This window comes from Fukomys damarensis, unplaced genomic scaffold, assembly GCF_012274545.1.
Source record: "Fukomys damarensis isolate Sample0158 unplaced genomic scaffold, DMR_v1.0_HiC HiC_scaffold_36, whole genome shotgun sequence".
In the NCBI taxonomy this organism is placed as follows: Eukaryota; Metazoa; Chordata; class Mammalia; order Rodentia; family Bathyergidae; genus Fukomys; species Fukomys damarensis.
The window spans coordinates 36921850-36940257 of record NW_022900948.1 but is presented as its reverse complement, the minus strand read 5'-3'; the positions used below and the strand labels follow the sequence as shown (position 1 = coordinate 36940257).

General features: G+C 51.9%; 1 protein-coding gene across 1 annotated transcript in view; it reads right to left on the bottom strand.

Moving 5' to 3' along the window:
* Gsn (gelsolin) overlaps nt 1-11557 on the bottom strand; it is a 41301-nt gene extending 29744 nt beyond the window's left edge. The window contains exon 1 of the mRNA XM_010602947.3: nt 11400-11557. The gene's annotated coding sequence lies outside the window, so the exon portion shown is untranslated. The remainder of the gene's footprint in view (nt 1-11399) is intronic.
* Between the last annotated feature and the right edge of the window lie 6851 nt (nt 11558-18408).

The following is an 18408-nucleotide window of genomic DNA, read 5'->3' as shown; positions in this document are numbered from 1 at the left end:
TTCCCAGCAGCCTGCTTTCCCCACACATGCACCCCGAATGAGCAGTGTGGTGGTTCTGCGGAAAGGCAGTGTACAGAGGTGAGAACGTAACGGGCCTGTGTGACCCGGAGCAAGTTCCTTCCCTCTCTGAGGCTCAAGTCACTCGTTTGTAAATAGGAACAATGATGCCCAGCTGCAGGGTTGTTTGGGGGATGGAAAGAAGCCTGCTGGGGGGCACTAGACAGAGCAGGGCTTGTTAGCAGTGATGGCCATTAGTCCCCCCTCTCTTTCTAGACGATGACACCGAGAACAAGAGGGCAGTGTCTCAAAACAAGTGCCTGGCAGAGATCCGGCACTCAGGTCTCTTGACAAGCAGGCCAGAGCTGAGGCTGGGTCTTTATCCTCAGGGTCAGCTGGGCGTCGGCCTTGGCCAGTCTCCTCCTGGGTGTGGACAGCTATTGGGAAGATGACCAGTGGGGCTTGGCTGAAACCACCTCCAGGAGGCCAACTATCCCAGGGACTGAAGCCACTGGCCCTTGCCCAGCTTCCGGAGCCAACCCCACCTAGTGCTAAGAGCCAGGGCAGGACATGTGCAGCAGGCTTGGCCACACCACCTCCTGACCCCGTGCCCTGGAAGTGGCAAGACTTGGCCATGGGCATGAGCTCAGGGTGTGGCTGTCAGGACTGTACAGCAGCCAGTCTCCCTTCTCTGGGGAACAGCAGGCCCCGGAAGACAGCAAATAACTGCAAATAACAGTACCCAGCCCCCCACTCCAGGCGAGCCCAGGCGCAAAGACAAACCAGCAGCAGGACAAAGAGGCCCAGCTGAAGACATTGTGGCTGCAGAACCAGCAGAAGTCTTGGGTGAGAGATACCCTCTGTCTGCAAATCTGTGGCTCAGATGCCCCAACCAGAGCCAGAAGGAGAAGCCACCCCTGTGGCAGCTCCATGGAGGAAGGAAAGGAAGGAGGAAAACCAAAAGGGTAGCCTCACTCGTGGGATTGAGGGACAATTTCTTACCAGAAAATTCTGGGGGTAGGTCCCTGATCCAACTTGGTCTGTCACTTACCAACTGAGTGGCTTTGAGCAAGTCACTGTGGTTCTCTGAACCTTGATTTTTCCCATCTATAAACAGAGATTCTAACACCTTTCTAGGGGTGTTTGAGAATTTAATAAGACAAATACATTTGGGGCTTAGCACTGGGTACACCATTGAGTGTGTGGAGACAAAAGCTTCTATGACTGTTTGAAGGGGCACATGGATGAGTTTCCAGCACTCTGAGACTCCGTTTCCTTATTTATACAGTAGGGATGAAAATGCCTTTCTTGAACGCTAGCCAAGATGATTCAGCGAGAATAAATAAACATGAAAAACGCTAGGACCATGCCTTTCGTAAAACAGATGTTCAACGCTATTGGCTTCCAAAAGCAAGGTTCACAAGAGCGTCATTTGCAATAACTACAATGCAGAGAGACCCAAGTGTCCGCTGAAGGAGTAAGCAAAATGCATATCCATACCACAGGGTATTGCTCAACCTTAAAGTGGAAGGAAATTCTGACATGTGGGTGGGCTCTGAGGCCATTATACTAAGTGAAATAGGCGGTCACAGACAAATGTAAGTGCTTCCCTTTAGATGAGGTACAGAGTAGTCAGAATCATAGACACAGAAAAGAGGATGATGATGGCTAGGGGCTGGGGAAGGGGGGATGGAAGGTCGCTGTTTGAAGGGGACAGCATTTCCTTTCAGCAAGATGAGCATTCTGGAGATGGATGGTGGTGACAGTTACACACCATTATAAATGCCTTTAATAACACGGAACGATGTGCTTAAAGATAGCTAAGATGATTACTCTTAATGTTGTGTGTATTTCATCACAACAAACAACGTTGGAAAAGATGCTGGCTTCCTCTCTTGCTGAGAGATAATGGGCTACCCGGTGGTGAGCCAGCCAAGAGGACCCAGGTGACAAGGGGACCAGTCAACCTCTAGGATCTCGTGGGCTTGGGACTCAAGGATGCTGAAGGAAACAGCAAACAGCAGACAGTGTTTGCTCATCTGGCCAAGGCACCTCCTGCCTGTGTGGAGATCAAGTTCAGCCTTCACCAGGATCCACCAGGGATGGTGGAAGCTCTCCAAATCAATCACATGGATAGGACCATGTCTTCCTGCTGCAGGCTCTAAATGAAGCCTTTCTCGGTCCCCAAGCCTCATCAGCCAACTCCAGCCCGAATTCCCTCTGTGTTTGATGCTCGTGGGTAGAAGCACAAGTCCACTGTCTGCATGGATGTTGGCTTGCAGCCTGCAGGCAGAGCCCTCAGAAAAGACAGAAGGGGCCAGGTGCAGAGAAAATGAGAGACAGCAGAATCGAGGAGCCCCTATACCGCCTAGCCCCAGACCCACCCTTGACCTCTACTTGTGTCCCTGTACCTCTGGAGGACCAGGGCTGGTGGCTGGTGGCTGCTGCCAGGGATGAGGAAGTATCTCAGGAGAGGACTCAAGCCCACCCCTTGAGAGCCAGCCCTGCCACCCACTGTCCATGAGTGTCTCCCTACACACCTGTCCCCGCCTCTCTGAACTTGGCCCACTCTGCCCTACCAAAAGAAAACCCCTGTCCAGACTCCCTGATCCCTGTCGAGACTCCCTGAAGGGGTGATACTGGGCAAGGAGCTCATCCTCTCTGAGTTTCAGTGTTCCCAGGCATAACAGGGCCAGAACTTGATAATAGTAGGCTGAGGAAGGGAGTTTGCAAGTTAGAGCCCAGCCCAGCCAATATAGAAACTTAGGAAGACCCTATGTCCAGATAGATAGATAGACTGTAAGATAAATGCCTTGAAACGGCTGCCGCCATTCTGATAAATAACTTCCTCCTTCACCTTAAAGTTTCCATGCCCTACCTCACATGTCACAGGTCATAATGAATGTCCAAGAGTGGCCCCTGAGTGGCTGCCCGTGCAGCTGACACAATCCCCGACCCGCCTACACCAGTCACCCACTATAGAACCAAGTCCCTTTCCCTCTCCCTCTCTCTCTCCTTTGTTCACACTCTGCTGAGCGGGTCCCCCTGCCACCGAGACTCTTTAATAAAATCTCTCATACATAAGATCCTAATGAGATCATTGACAATGTGAAATAGGAAGAAAAAGGCTAAAGGTGTAGGGGAAGTGGGAAGGGTAGGGGAAAGGGAACAAGGGAAAAGAAAAAAATATGAGAAAATGAAGAAATGGAAATAAAGTGTTTGTAAATGGGGAGGGAGGAGGGGGTGAAGGAGGGCAGGGACAAGGGGAAAAAATGAGAACCAAGACCTGTCATGTAAAGGTACAAGATCCCAATGATGAATGTAACTGTACAGTATACCTAAAATGGACCAATAAACTAAAAATAAAATAAAATAAAATCTCTCAAACAAGCTCTGTCGGTGCAAGGAGTGATCTTTGGTAGGTGCCAGTTCCTTTCATAGACAGACAGACAGACGGACAGGCAGGCAGATTAAAAGGACTGGGAATGGAGCTCAGTGTTAAGGCTCTGGGTTCAATCTCCAGTACAAGGGAAAAAAATCAGTTACTGAGAAACTCCAGGAAGGAGGTGAAGGTCAGAGGATATAAAGCAACAGGTAAGAAGGATGAAGTCCAGAGGTCTAAGGAGTAACATAAGAACTGGGTAACTGTTTTTGATATTCATGCCAAATGTGATTCTCAGCACAAAATCGACAGAGTGGGTAACTATGCAAGGTGATATGCTCAATTGCTTCACTATAAAACCTGTTTTCTAGCTATATGGACTCTAAAGCATGGTGTTACCTTGCTTAAATATACATTTTTTTTTTAAATAGCTTGCCAGAGGCCCTGGGTTCCCTTCCATGGTGGGGGGGTTTTAACAGAGAGAAACTCCAAATGCTATCACAACATTAGAGACACTTCAGTTTATTTCAGACTTTGAGCCACTGCATCAGAGATGCAAAGATACTTTCATTGTTACTAATCCTTTTAATTCCAGTAGACTTAGGTACAGCACGGGACTCTCCTTCCTCTCCCCGTACAGAGGTGATCGTAACCCAAGAGCTGGCACATAAAACACAGACACAGCATCTGGCAGCAAGGAGGGCTCTGAACGGGTGCACTAGGGCTGCACCCGCATCCAGGCACCACCCACAGGTCCCTGACCCTCTGGGGGCTTCTAGACCACCCTGGGCAATCCCCCAGGGTAGTACATAAAAACCTGAGCCATGGTACTCCATCTCACCCTCCCCAAGCCCACACGCCAGCCACTGTCCTGGCTCAATGTTCACCTCTTTCCCTGGAGTCACCAGCCCAGCATCTTCATTGCTGGAAGTTCTCTGTTTCCACTCAGCCCATAATCCACAGGGACTGGATTTTCTCCTCCTGATCCAACCCCTTCCATGGCCCAGCGCAAACAGAAAGAAGCCAGGACTCTGGAACCCAGCCCTCTACGATCTGGGGCCCACATAGCTGTCAACCTGCACTGTCCCCTGGCCCCCAACAATGGCTTCTGTGCAGTGTAACCTTGCCTCTAGGTGGCCTCCACTTCCTGCCTCCCAGACACCTGTGGGCTGCCCTGGACTCCGCCCCTCTGTGGGGCCTTGGGCAAGCTTTTCGGTTCTCTGTGCCTCAATCTTCCCTCCCATCAGGTTCCTGGGGCCCTTTTACAGACGAGACAAAATAAAGTAGTGAGTTTCAGTGCTGGAGGGCTCAGGACATGTCTGCCTCGAATCCAGGGCCTCCTGTCCTTCCCCTTCACTGGCTCAACAGCAGCTGTTTGCAATCTGCGGGGCCAGCCCTCACTCTCCCCTAAGCCGGAATGCAGACATACTGAGCCAGCTGCAGCCAGGGAGGAGCAAAGGAGGAAAGAGGACAGGGGAGGAAAATTACCAAGCTCCAGCCCCAGCCAATGCTGGCCTGCTCTGAGAGGATCTGGGGCCCAGCAGGCCCTGCCTGCACGGGGCACTTGGCCCTGCACCCTGGCCCCGTGTCTGAGCTAGTGGGGCGGTGGGGGGGGTACTCCAGGCCCCACCACTCCTCTGGGACTCTCCCACGCTTTGGCATCAGAGATGGGGAGGAGGAGGGGAAAAACAGGCAGGCCTTTGTGAAGAGGAGAAAATTGGCTCCTGTTGCTGCCTCCTGGAGAAACAACAACAAACAAGGAGAAACGCAGACAAGAAAGCATCGCAGGGAACCAGTCACTGCACCTCCAGTCCCACGTCCCTGGGCCACAGTTCTGCATCGCATACATGGCACCAGGCCCGAATCACATGTACCACACACCAGTCCCGGTCACACACTGTCCTATGTCTGCACTGTGGCTGTGTCCCATGTCACTTATGCCCTGGATTGTGGGCACCATGTCACATCTGCTGTATAATCTACTCCGCTGCGTTCCGGCCTTCCAACCCCACAGCCACTGGACCAGGTCCTGTTCCCCGGAAGTATGTGCCATAAACCTTGTCCTGGACCCTCTCGCCACGACTCACAGCTGGAGAGGAGCAGGGTGGGAACCTCAGTCTCATGGTTAAGGGGGGCAGTCAATGGGACAGAGCCCCATCATCACCTAGGGGACTTCACAACGGTTTCTTTTCTCAGAGCCTCAGTTCTTTAGCTATAAAATGGAAATGACATTAACACCACCTGAGAGGGCTGTCGCGAGAATTAAAATAGAGGATGGAGTGAAGGCAATCAGCCCAGTGCCTGGCATAGAGGGCTTTCAATTGTTGGCAAGGACCATCACCGATGTCCTGGGTGCTGTGTACTGGCCTCACCTGTGCCCAGCTCCCACGGTACACGAGACACTGCACAATGGTGAAATTCAGACCAGCTGCGGGGAAGGTGTGACGTTCGCCTCACGTGAGAAGAAATCCAAACTTCGGGGCAGAACAATGGGTCACAGGGTGGAAAGGGTGAAACTGGGAGAGGAACAGGGCTCTGGACATTCACAGGGGCAGAGAACAGCAGATCAGCAGAGAACAGCAGATCAGCAGTTGGCTATGAGGTGGCTGAGGAGAACACAAGGGACCTTCCTGGGGTGATGAAAATGTCCTCAAACTTGATTTTAAAGATGGCTGCACAAGTGTGTAAGATCACTAAAAATCACTGGATGGTTTTTCACTCATGAAAATGACTGAATTATATGTATGTAAATTATATGTCAATTTCTTCAACAAGTGTTAGAGTTATATTTTAAGAACGTTGGTATTTTGTTTTGTTTTGTTTTAAGCCCCTCGCCTTCCCAATCGCTGCTCTGCCAAAGCAGTCAGCTGTGGTGGACGAGCAAGCCACTCTCAGGCCCAGCTGGGAGTAAGCTGGGGCCACCAGCACCGAAAGGCGATTCCTAAACACCTCTGCAGACCAGGTGTGTGGCAGAATCATCCAGAGAGCTCTGGGAAAGTACAAGCGCCCAGGCCCCACCTCAGCCTCTGGCTCTGTACATCTGGAGTCCAGGAACCTATGATTCTGAGGCTCAGCCTCTGTATCTCTCAGCCAAGCCCACCCTCTTCCTTTCATGCCAGGGGAAACTGGGGCTGTGCAGGAAAGGGGACTCCTCAGGCCTTGTTGATCACACCGTAGGAGAGCCAGGACCAGATCCAGGCCTGTTCCTTCCCCCTTCTCCCCTTTCCCTCCCCAGCCTCCCCTCTCCTCTCCCTCCAGTGACTCAGGGCTCTGAGTCATCCTGTGGCACCACAGAGGAAGCTTCTCAGGAAAAACAATCCCCAAACAAAGCTTCCCTGATCTGGGGAAGAGGATAGGCCCAAGGGGGTAAGAGGTGGGGAGTGAAGGGAGGGAAGGGAGGACACGGGGTGGAGCAGGCAGCCAGGGATCCCCAGTCATGATCTCTGTTCTTGGCCACTGACTTACACAGGGCTCTCCATAAGGCGCTCCTCTACTCAGAGCCTCAGTTTCCTGGCTGGAAACAGCACTCCTACCGCACAGCACAGAAAAGCTCATCGTGGACCAGGCGTCACGAGAACTCCTTTATAAGCACTGTCTGGACTCATCCCATTTTATAGATGAAGAAACTGAGGCTCAGAGAACTGTAGCCGAAGTCTACACAGTCAGGAGGTACACAGCATGCCCGAAACCCTGTCTGACTTCCAAGCCCATCTCTCCCTTCTGCCCACCTTTCCAGGTACCCACTGCACAGAGAACTGTGCAAATGAGAGCCCAGCACGCCTGCAAGCTGAGTGGCCTCCGCAGGCGCTTGGTCACCGACGCTTTCCTCTTTTCTTCCTCCTCCACGTCAGGCCCTGGCTTTCCTCAGCCCCGTGGGGCACGAGCCTGAACAAAGGTAACCACTCAAGTGGCTGTGGACAGTGGAAGAGTAAAGAGGAAGCCGGGAGCCTGGTGGAGTCACCAGCAGTGGCTTAAAGGATGCGCAAGAGTCTGCCTCCGCCGACAGGGGGAGCCGGGGAGCCAGGTGAAGGGCACGGAGGGGCGTGGCCCACGCGGGGAATGCACACCTGGTCTGGTGACCCTGCACACGTGGGTAGCCAGAGCCTGGCTGCTTCCCCTCCAGCCTCCTGCCTCTCCTCCTCTGAGCAGGTTTCGGGGAGCACCCCAGTCCGCCTGCTACTCACCCATAGGTCACAACTGCCACTCCAAGGGCTACCTCCTCGGCCGTGGCTGGGCTGGAACGGAAAGGCGGGCCCTGTGACGCAAGGCAACCTGATCACGTCGGCCTATAATTAGGACCCCGTGTTTTTAGCCCTAAATAGCTGTGCCAGGCCTGGCTCCACGGGCATCATGGGCGAGCACGGATCCGGAAGCAGTCCTTCTGCCCGACACAATGAAACACAAAACTTCCTCAGGAAACCACTGCTCACACTCCCCTTGCCTCACTTTCCCCCATGAGGCCGGGGAGGAGGGGAGAGCCCGGCTTCTTCTCTGCGGATACTGGAGCTTTAGCCCTAAATAGCTGTGCCAGGCCTGGCTCCACGGGCATCATGGGCGAGCACGGATCCGGAAGCAGTCCTTCTGCCCGACACAATGAAACACAAAACTTCCTCAGGAAACCACTGCTCACACTCCCCTTGCCTCACTTTCCCCCATGAGGCCGGGGAGGAGGGGAGAGCCCGGCTTCTTCTCTGCGGATACTGGAGCTGGGTATGCTTCGCATCGGCTGAGGACCCTGGGTCAGCCACACATTCTGGGCCTCGGTTTCCCTAAATGTGAACTAGGGCCGTTGGACATGATGCCTTTAAACCTTCCTCCCTAGGAAACTCCCTCACGATGCTCGTGCCACAGTTACCCCTTCCCCAGGCAACTTGGGAATGTTTAGATCAACAGCATTTTAACAATTAAAACTGCAACAAACATTTGAGCCCAGGGAAAAATGAACAAGTCTGGGGCTATGGCTGAAGTGACCTTGCGTGAGCCACTGTCCCTCTCGGGTTCCAGATCCCTCGGCCACAAGAGGAAGCTTCGAACACCCAGCCTTGTGCTGAGTGCTAAGCGTGAAGGACAACTAAGACCTGGTCCAGCCCTCTGTGCCTGGTCCTGAGCCAGATTCCAGGGCCAAACGCATTTCCCACCGAAGCCCTCCCTGGGGATGCCGGGGACGTCTTGTTTTCCAGTACAGATTACGAAGTTACGGCCAAAAGGCAGTGCTCCCGACGGGGCAGATCATGACACGGACAGGGTCGTTACCACCCACGGACCAAGCACACGCTAAGGACTTTACTTCCCTGTCGGGTAATTCTCAACAACTTGGCACCCATCTCACAGATGGAGACAATGAGGCCAACAGGGCTTGAGCAACTCTAAGCAGCATGCAGCAAGTCCAGATTGGAGTGAAGTCTGTCTGAGCCCAGGGCTTAGCCGCCCCCACCCAGTGCTGCAGTGACAGCCCTGGGCATCAGGAGTGCCAGACAAACGGGTGGAACAGAACAAGGGGGAGGATCAAAGAGCAGCACCAGGGATTCGGCTCTGTGTGCGGCAGTGTTGCTCTTTCTGCTCTGCCTCCCCTCTGCCTGTCACTGGCTCACTGCCCTGCAATCTCACCTGTCAAGTCACTCCTCAGCTCAAGACCCGACCATGGCTCCCCAGCACCTACAGCATCAGAACCTGGGACTCAAGGCCCAACCTTGCTTTTCCCATCATGTTACTGCCCCAACCCACCTCACTCCTGGCACACTGCCGATTGCTGGACCCCACAGGGGGCTCCTCCAGGTGGCCACGCTTTTGCACACAGCCCTCCTGCCTGGAGCCCCTGGTCAGGCCAGTGCTCATCTGGCCAGCAGGAAGAGCCCTTGCTGGCACTCATCACAGAGCACTCTGGGCACCAGCTACCAGGAGGATTACCCTCCTGGAGTAGAGCGGCTCTCCTCGGCTGGGGCGTGCTGATTCACCTCCCTCTCTGTGCCAGAGTTGGCTGGGTAGGGGAAAATGCAAGGAGCCAAGAGAATCCTGGGAAAGTGTACATTTCTTAGGGCTGCCCAATACCCGGCCTCACTCTAAAGCGCAGTGCTCGGACACCCCGCTGTGGATAAACCAAAAATGACAGCCTCGGGCCTCATCGGGTCTGTCTCTTTCAAGGGTTCTGATAATGAAATCCACCCAAGTGTCCCTTATTCTTCCAAACTCCCAGTGGTTTCCAGAGGCCCAGAATAAAATCTAAGCCTAAGGGTGGCATGACCCAGCTGTCCGTGGTCCCTGGGGCCTTCTCCCAGCACATCCCCCTCAACTGGCTGCCTTCCCAGTCTTCAGTCCCTCAAAGACTCCCAGGCTCCCTCCCACCTCCGAGCCTTGGGTCCAGGCTATTACGCTTCCCTGCCCATCCCCGGTTCCCTCTTTAGAACCTGGCTTTTCTAGGGAGGCCCCACCTCTCCCACCAACCCCACCCATCTTCACAGATGAGGAGAAAATGAATCTGTGGTGTGTAGAAGGATCCACTGTGAGACCCAGGCGGGCTGGAGAAGTCCTGTCCTTTGTAGATCCTCCTACACCCAGCTCAGGGCCTAAATATCCATCGAATGAATTCATGAACCAGTGAATACCCGAATGAATGAACCCATTCTGTGTAGGTGACTCAAGACAAGAGGGTGATCAGAATACTGCTAAACATCCCAGGAAGAAAAGCAGAGTCCGACCCAGAAGGTTAGAAAAGGGAGGCAATGCCAGAGTGACACCTCCCAGAAACTAAGCGGAAGAAGGTATCTATCTGCCCAGGCTGTGGGAGATGCAGGCCTCGGGATGGAGCCAGGAGGAGGCCACTGAGGACTCCTTGGTCGAATTTCATCATGAACTGGGCAGAACCATGACAGGTGAACAGGCAAATCTCGCAAGTAAGTTACCCGGTTGGGCCCGAACCAGCCTGCAGAAGAGGGGTGGACAGGGGACAGATTCTTGTGTAGCTGTTATAAAACCAGGAACAGGGCAGAACACTACTGACAGATGGCTTTGAGACACGGGCTCCTGGAGATGTCAAAGAGGAGAGAGGGAACAGAGACATGGCCCTGGGACCCGCCGTGGGCAGCGACGGATGAAAGATGGGCTCCTCTCTGGGCACACCAGGCCTTGTAGGAACCCGGGCCCTATGGGAACCATAAAGAGCCCCTTCACCTAAGCTGCGTGAAAGAGGAACGACTCCAACTGTGGTCCACTTGCATCACCGCTGGAAGCCAGCAGGCTGCGGCAAGCGAGGGAGGCCTGTGCACACTCGCCCCTTCTCCTTTCGGCCATCCAGGGACGTCAGGAACCTCCCAGGCTCCTTGCACAATGAGGTGCACTTCCGCCTTGGCGCTCAGGTGGAGACTGTCCCTCTCTAGGGACGCTTCCCACGTTCCAGCCCACACCGCGTCTAGGAGCTCATGCGGACCTGGGGATAACCTTGTCAGGTGGGTGGGGTGAGACTAATGCGCACATCTTCTAGGCGGAGAAACTGAGGCCCTGGCTGGGAGGAGAACCAGGTCTCCCTCCGCACTCTGCCCTCCTCCCAACCCACTCAGCGGCTCCCCTGGAAATGCGATAGCCAGGTGGGCCCCACCCTGCCAGCCGAGCAGCCCAGCCGGGGTGACTCAGCCATCTGCCCACACTTCTCAGGTGCTCCTCCTAAGGTCAACAAGGCGCAGCGTACCCCAAGGGGCCTCCTCTCCCTCCTCCTGGGGGAATCCACTCTTTTACAGAGAACTGTCAGTGGCCTGAAGAGGGAAAGCAGTCTTCCAGAAGTCCCACAGCGAGCACAGCCAGCATAGAGCGCGGCATCCGGGCACCCGGCCCAGGCCACGCCCTCTCCCACAGGCCGCATGCGCCGGGCCCCGCCCAAGGGTGGGCAAGGATAGAACGAGGTAACCAAGGACACAGGCTCTGAGCCCCAAGAGGAAAACCCAGGGACCCCTTTGGAGTCCACGGAGGTCCCAGAGCACCCTGGGCAGCTGGGCTGGTGTTGGGAGGACGATGGTCGTGCCGCACCTACCTCTCAGGGCTGGAGCGAGATGAGAGCACTCGGGGCAGGAGCTGCGACCACGGCGGCCAAAGCACAGCACAGGGGGAGTCAGCAGCACCTGGAAACAAAGTACCCAGCCTCTCAGCACCGCGGGGTTAAAGGTCGCCTCACCAAATCCACCTGTCTCCACTCCTCCTTTCACACCTCCCACCAGGGCACCAGACACCTTCTGTTGGAGAGTTCAGCTGGTTAAAAGAATGGTTCTTAGGATGCTAAACTCTCTCACCTGTGCCTGCACCTGCTGGTCTTAGGGCTGCCCTCTGATGTCACCCAGAACTGGGCTGTCTCAGAACTGCTTCCTCACGGCTCCTTGGACACTTGAAGACATTCTTGTCTCCCCTCAAGGACTCAAAAAACCATGTATTCCTTTCCTCCCATTCTTCCTAACTTGAGGGTATCTAGTTCCTTCAGTGCCTCCCTGGCTCCAGACAGACCCTCTCCCTGTTGACAGCATGAGAGCCACAATTAGACGATCAGCCAAGCTCTACCCAAGGCAAGGCAAAGAGAACTCTCACCTCCATCATTCTAGAGATCATGCCTCTATTAATCCAGCCTAAAGTTCCTGTCACATTTAAGGCAGACCTACTGTGTGTCTAGATCCAGCCAAGCTCAGAGCTGTGGCTCAGGACTCTGGAGTTATAAACTGGCCCCTCACTGAACTGCCTGCGTAAGCTGAGCAAGCTACATCATTTCTTTAAGTCCCAGGTTCCTTCTCTGTTCAAGGAGAACAAAATTAGAAGCTACTTCATATGGTTATTAAGAATAAGATAAAAATGTCAAGTGCATGTGTTTACTATTTCCTATTCAGAGAATCTTTCTCACCCTGTATACGTGCAGCCTGGGGACCCCGCTGTTCGTACATCACATTCCCACCTCTCCGTTTAAGCATCGTTCTACGGTTGCTCTGTTGCTGGGCGCTGAGCACCACAGCATTTGGAGCTGGGGCAGGGCCTTTCACCCCCACCAGGCTGTAGGTGCCTGGGAGGCAAAGATTCTGTCTGCTGAACCTCGGAGGCTCCCGCTGGCACAGAACCAGTGATGGATCGGGACCATGCCACATCAGCCCTGCAGGGACAGCTCAAGAGTCATCCTTCTCACCCTACGGAGGACCACTGCACCATGGGTGGCTGGCTCTCACCCACACCAGAAGATTTCTCAGCCCAGAGCAGCTTCCCCAAGCCCAGGGCAGAGTCCAAGACCCCACGTGCACCTGGGATTAGGACACAAACAGGCCCTGTTGTTAAGCCTATGGCAAATGGACTGGATTCGCATTGTGGGGGAGACAGGTGCACAGTGGGACACAGTACCCGAGGCCTGACAGCAGAGAGGGCAGATGTTTATCCGGGCCCTTAGAATCTGGTCCTATGGGCCAGGGATTTAGCCCAGTGCCTGCCTTCCAAGAGCAAGGTCCTGAGTTCGATCCCTGGTACCAAAAAAAAAAAAAATCTGGTGCTAGATGGCCTCTCTCTGGCCTCGCTCTGAGTCCTGCAGAAACTTCCTGGACCCAACAGACAGGTCAAGCCAGACTTGGGTTCTGTTGTTGCTGTAAATGACAAGGGACCTTTCACGCTCTGCTGATTCTGAGTGAGGAGGAACTTTGCAAATCCAGCCCCAAACCACACTTTGTTCCTGCTTGAGTAGTGCGTGGGGCCCTGAGTGCAGCCCGTTTCCCATCTCAGCTAACAGCGCCATCCCCCTCCCTGCACACAGGGCACCGGGCCAGACGCCAGGGCGTCACCCTTCTTGACCCCCACGGCCACTCTCACCTCCAGCCACACCCTGCCAGCTCCCAGCTTGTCACCTCTCAAGCACTCCTCTTCTCCCCACCCTGCTGCCAATATCTTGGTCCGCGCAGGTCGCCTCTAGCTTTGGTGGCTCCCTAACTGGTCCTCCTGCTTCCCCTCTGTCTTTCCTGCAGTGTGACCTTCTCAGAGCAGGCCCAGGCCCTGTCACCCCTCTGTGCAGGCGCCACCTGGGCTCCCTCAGCCCCCATATAAAGTCCAAGATTCTGAACAGATGCTCAACGTTCGCCCCTCATGATCTTCCTCATGGGTCCCTTCAGCCTCAGCTCTCCTCGGCTCCTGTCCTCCACCTGCACCCGGTGCGCTGTCCTTGCAGTCCCCTGGGTAATATTCAGGTGCACCATCCTCCGAGCGTCCACAGGCCCCTGCTCTTCCCTGACACACAGTGTTGCAGTGGTCTATTTCCACTCCGCCTCTCCTAGGAGAATAAGGTCTGCTTTTGTATATCCAAGATCAGGGCTGAGGCCACCAGAGCTCCAGATCCAAGGGAAGGAGCTAGGAAATCGTGTGCTTGCACACATACACACACTCCCGCAGAGCTTGCTGAGAACACAGATGCTGCCATCTATGGGCAAAAAAAGATCACATGCTTCCTAGTTTTCAACCTTGGCTGGGTGTGGCAGGAGCCCAGCTAATTCCAAGTAGTTCTGTTCTTTACTTTGGACCTTAAGGCTACAGCAACTGAAAAACAAGATCCACAAACCACTAGCTGTAATCCACCACCCACAAACTCCCACCGGAGCCAGAGAGAAATTGTATTCCACCACTCACAGTCCTGCCTGGGGAACTTGGTCATGGCTGTTTGTTGGATTTTTATCTCCAAGCACAGGGACAGCAGGCCCCTTCTAAGGGACAGCTGCACATCCAAGGGAAAGCCAGCCTTTGTGTAGAGAGCTGACCACCATGGAACCCCGTCTGCTTAGATAGTTAAAGGGGAGCTTTCCACCTTCAGGGTGGGGTGGGGAAAGTGGGGGCGGAGTCTTTTTCATTCTACAAGACCACTCCCAACTCACAGGAGGACTTTCACACTTACATCCAGTGATACTATAAAGATTTAATGGCCACCCCCAATAGCATTTATTATTTCTGTGTAGCTATAAGTAATGACTTGAGAGGTATCAGGTCTCAACCTCGTATTAAATTGGCCAGGGAGATGTCATTGTGCTCATTTTGAAGAATAAAGGGATAGGCTCAGAGAGGTGAAGAAATGTGGGGGTCACACAGCTCAGCTGCCTGAGCAGTTCCCAGCAAGCCAGGCCACCTCCCCTGCATCTTTGTCTCATTAAATTTCAAGCTGTAAAACCAGGACTCTTGCTCACTAGAACACACACACACACACACACACACACACACACACACACACACACAACAAAGCATTGGTTGCTCTAGATCAGGGGTCAGAAAACTACCTCTGCAAAGGGACATATTTTAGGCTTTGCAAGCTGTCTACTCTCTCTGTTGTATATTTTTCCGTATTTTTTGGTTTTGCTTTTTGGGGTTTTAGGGAGGAGCACTGGGGGATCGAACTCTGGACCTTGAGCTTGCAAAGCAGGCGGCAGCACCACTGAGCTAAACTCCCGGCCCTTCTGTATTTTTTAATACCCTTAAAAATATATAAACCTGTTCTTAGCTCAGTGGCATACAAAGACAGACTGGGGCTTCTCTAGGGGTAGAATTTACATCCATACCTATATAGAGCATCAAGGTTTATGACCTTAAGCATAAAACTTCTGGCAGAAGTACTTAAGCCGAATGCTAGGCCCCTTCAGCTGTATTTTTCTCCCTTAAATGGCTTCCTACTGAGTCACTCTCTCCTAACACGGCCATACCTCACTGTGCAACCAAGCAGTAAACTATTTCAAGGATTGCTCACATTCTAGAAATTCACAGCCGTGGACGAGATAAGCAGTCTGACCTAGAGTTGGAAGAGAAGGAGGTAAATATGATGGGTGGAAAGGCCCTCGAGGATAACACATTAATAAAGATTTGGGCTCCAGGTTGGGGGTAAGCTCAACGGTAGAACACATGTTTAGTATGCACAAAGGCCTTGGTTTGATCTCCAGGGCCACAAAAAAAAAAAAAAAAAATCTGGGCTCTAGACTGGGTCCTGCCACTGACTTCTTATCCCTTAGACCAGGTCGAACCAGAATCTACATTTGGACCAAATCCCAAGTGACACATTTGCGCAGAGACTCAGTTGCTCTAGAACATTCTTTATGTTCAGCCGCAACATTGTTAACAAAACTTTCCCAGAGGAAAGAAAGGGATTCTTACAGCTTTTTATGATTTTGGTGGCTCTCCTGGCATCATGGTGGTGTTAAAGGCTCTGAGCACATGCCCACAACCCGACCTCACAAACACTCCACTCTGGGATACCCGAGGGTAGACGGAGAGCTCCACTTGACCTCCACACCCTCTGGTAGGAATGGGAGAAGGTGCCATTCCCTTCTGGTGAAGTGGGAAGAACCAGGTTAGGGAATAACTTACCAAGACCCCTGGCCAAGACAAACCAGCAGTAGGACCATGCACAGCCAAGCAGAGGTTGAATAATAATTGAAATAATTTGGGTTGAAATGAGTACTTTTGAAACCTCACAAAAGGTGAAACAGCACTCAGAGGAGTAGGTGGGCCCTTCAGGAAATGCACTTGCTGTCTCAAGCAGGAGTGTCAGGACCAGGAGCGACAGGGGAGGGGCTGGGCCGTTCCTGAGGTCCAGGTGTTAAAGCCAGGTCTGAAAGTGCTATGAGGTGAGGACGCAGTCAGGAGAGGTGTACTCTACGGAGGTTCACCATGGACACCCCAAGGTGTCTGGGTTTCAGGGCTAAGCATGGTGGTCAAGGAATGACCAGGCAAGAGCATTGGCAGGATGCTGAAAATGGGCCCATTTTACTGGTGAGGAAACTGAGGACTCTGGGGGCGGTGGCCAGGGCTTCTCACCAAAGTTAAGAATCTTTCCCTGTAGCTGACAAACACTTGTATCAGAAAATCTAATGGAAGAGCATGTAAAAGTGTGCAACTGATTGACCTAGAAGTAATCGATCTCCTGATATGCAGTACGTTTTCTTTTACATTTGCACTCATTGCACAAAGGACTCATCCCGGGCTTTCATGGCAAGGCCCCAAGGACAATGTTTCCCACATTCAAATTTGCACAAGAACATAGATTCGGATTTAGTATGCTCAGGGTAGGTAGGATTGCCAGATAGAATTAAATTTGAATTTCAGACACACTATGAAATTTTGGGTAGAAGTACATCCTAAATGTCACAGGAAAGGTATTAACGGTAAATAATTACACATTTTTCTAATCTGAAATTCTAATTTAAGTAGCATCCTGTTGTTTTTTTTTAACTTGCTAAATATGGCAACCCTAGGGGCAGAGCTGACATTCCACATTTCTAAAAAGCTCCCAGATGAAGCCCTTGTGCATGCAAAATACCATTTAAATTTATGAGAACTGAATTTTATGTAACCATGAATTCTATGGTATTTTTAAAAGACCACTACAAAAGCTAGGCAGGCAGCTCCCACCCTACAAAAGAAAGAAGTCAACCACTGGAACTTGGGACACGCTTGGCCAGACAAACAGGGGTACCCTGGGGAGAAGGGTGCAGGGGACAGGGCCCAGGCCACCCCCAGATGCCTCCTCCGGCCTGACCCTGTTCAACCCAGCTATACTTCCCAACCTGCAGTCCAGGAAGCCAAGACCACGTGGCCAGTCCTGCAGTGGCTCCATTCAACAAGAAGAGTCTGTGCCTACCTGCGCACAACCCAGGGTAGTTTGAATCAGAAACTCCTGGCACCTGAATGATTGCATTTACCAGGCACCAACTGAGGCACTTTGCAAACTCCTCTGAAGTTAGTGTTGAAACCCTAACTTTAAAGAGGAGGAAACCGAGACACGGGGAGGTGACCTGCTCAAGGTCTTACTACACATGCAAAGCAGAAATGGAAAGGAGAATCAAGTTCTCTCTGCTCTTCAGCCTGGGACCTGAACTCTTTATCCTTTACTGCTGAATGGTGCAAAGGCATCTGTTGATGAAAGAATGAGGTATAATATTTTAGGAAAATGATCTCTGAACCTTCTGATAGGACAGCTGGACTTTCCATAACTAGTTCTTCAAGAATGCTGCCACCCTCCTGAATGGCTGGTAGGAATAAGGAGCTTTCTGTGCAGCAAGTTGGCAGAATATATCGTTTTTTTATCTAGGAAACTTACTGCTAATAATGAAAAAAGAACACACACAAAAAATCATGCAATAAGATGTTCATTGCAGTATTATTTATAAAGAGCCTAAATGTTTAATAGCAGAGGATTGTTAAGTAAACGTGCCATATAAGTACCAAAGATCAATAATAGAGTGACAAAAAGTTAAATTGGCAGGTATCACTTCCATAACTTGAAAAAGTAGAGCTGGGGTATAAATTTGGGGGTAGAGCACTTGCCTAGGATGTGCAGAACCCTAGGTTCCATCCCCAGCACTGCAACAGTAAAAAATTAAACTTTTTTTTACATATAAAAATGCATCATCTCACCATTTTTTGTTTTTGTTTTTTTTGTTTTTTGGTACCAGGGATTGAACTCAAGTCCTTGCACTTGCAAGGCAGGCCACCGAACCGCTGAGCTAAATCCCCGGCCCTTTTTTTTTTTTTGGTTTTTTGAGACAGGGTGTCACTATGTAGTTCAGACTGACCTGGAACTCACTATGTAGCCTAGGCTGGTCTCGAACTCACAGGGATCGTCCAGCCTCAGCCTCCCGAGTGCTGGGATTACAGGCGTGGGCTACCACGCCCAGCATCATTTCACCTCTTTAGACCCTGACATATTGGAGGGATTTAAAATAGAGTAAATATGCATTTATCTACTTAGGTGTATTTTAAAAACTTTTAAAAACTAAATTTCAAATTTTAATATTGTAAAAACATTACACTGAAACATTAAGGAAAAAACTAGGAGGAAGTCAAAGTAGAACATTATAAAGGCAGTATGGCCATAATTCCATGAATGTGACCACAATGAAATGCACTTAAAATATCAGAAAGAAAATGCACCTACGTGTTACCAGCCACCATTTCTGTTTGGCAGAATTATGGGGCAGTTATTTCATGTATGTATATATGTATGTGTGTGTGTGTGTGTGTGTGTGTGTGTGTGTGAGAGAGAGAGAGAGAGAGCA